The 907-nt window shown below is 51.2% G+C and overlaps 1 protein-coding gene across 3 annotated transcripts in view; it reads right to left on the bottom strand.

Annotated features, from left to right (window-relative positions):
• Positions 1 to 907, bottom strand: part of LOC109313350 (syntaxin-binding protein 4-like) — a 100547-nt gene that overhangs the window by 7412 nt on the left and 92228 nt on the right. The window lies entirely within an intron of this gene.

Here is a 907-nt window from a genome sequence, read left to right on the forward strand (position 1 = left end):
GGGATTCACCTCCAAGGAGGATTATTCTGCACTGGCCCAGTCCTGCAGGGAGCAAACCAAGAAAGCCAAGACTGCGACTGAACTCCAACTAGCTTTGAGCATCAAGTACAATAAAAAGTCCTTTTTCAGATATGTGGGCAGCCGGAGGAAAAGCTGCTGAACCAGATGGGGCAACTGACAACTGACGCACAGGAAAAAGCCAACCTATTTAATGGGTACTTTGCGCCCGTCTTTCATCAGTCCCATGCCGGCTACGGGACAGGGCGGTCTGGGTGAGGCAGATCCGATGCCCTTCATTAATGCTGACCTCGTGAAGGAACACCTTGAGAAGCTGGATACCGTCAAGTCAGCTGACCCTGACAACCCCAAGGTACTTAGGGAGCTGGTGAGTGTCATAGCCCAGCCTCTGGCACGGATCTTTGAAAACTCCTGGCGCTCTGGTGTAGTGCCCGAAGACTGGAAGAAGGCCAATGTGGTGCCTATCTTCGAGAAAGGGAGGAAACTGGATCCAGCTAACTATAGGGCCATCAGCCTGACTTCTATCCCAGGGAAGATCTTAGAACTAAGTTTATTAAAGAGGCCGTCCTTAATGGACTGGCTGACGCCAACATCCAAAGGGATAGCCAGCATGGGTTTGTTGCAAGTAGGTCTTGCTTGACCAATCTCATTTCCTTCTACGAACAGGTGACCTATCACCTGGACAAGGGAGAAGACACTGATGTCATGTATCTTGACTTCAGAAAAGCCTTCAATCTGGTATCCCAGGATCACTCTTTGCGAAACTGTCTAATTGTGGCCTTGGTCCACCACGATCCGGCTGGCTGGGAAACCGGCTCTGTGGTTGGACCCAGAGGGTAGTAATTGATGGCAGTCAGTCATCATGGTGTCCTGTGACCAGTGGGGTCCC

Source organism: Crocodylus porosus, unplaced genomic scaffold (assembly GCF_001723895.1).
Source record: "Crocodylus porosus isolate Cpor-Errol unplaced genomic scaffold, CroPor_comp1, whole genome shotgun sequence".
Lineage (NCBI taxonomy): Eukaryota > Metazoa > Chordata > Crocodylia > Crocodylidae > Crocodylus > Crocodylus porosus.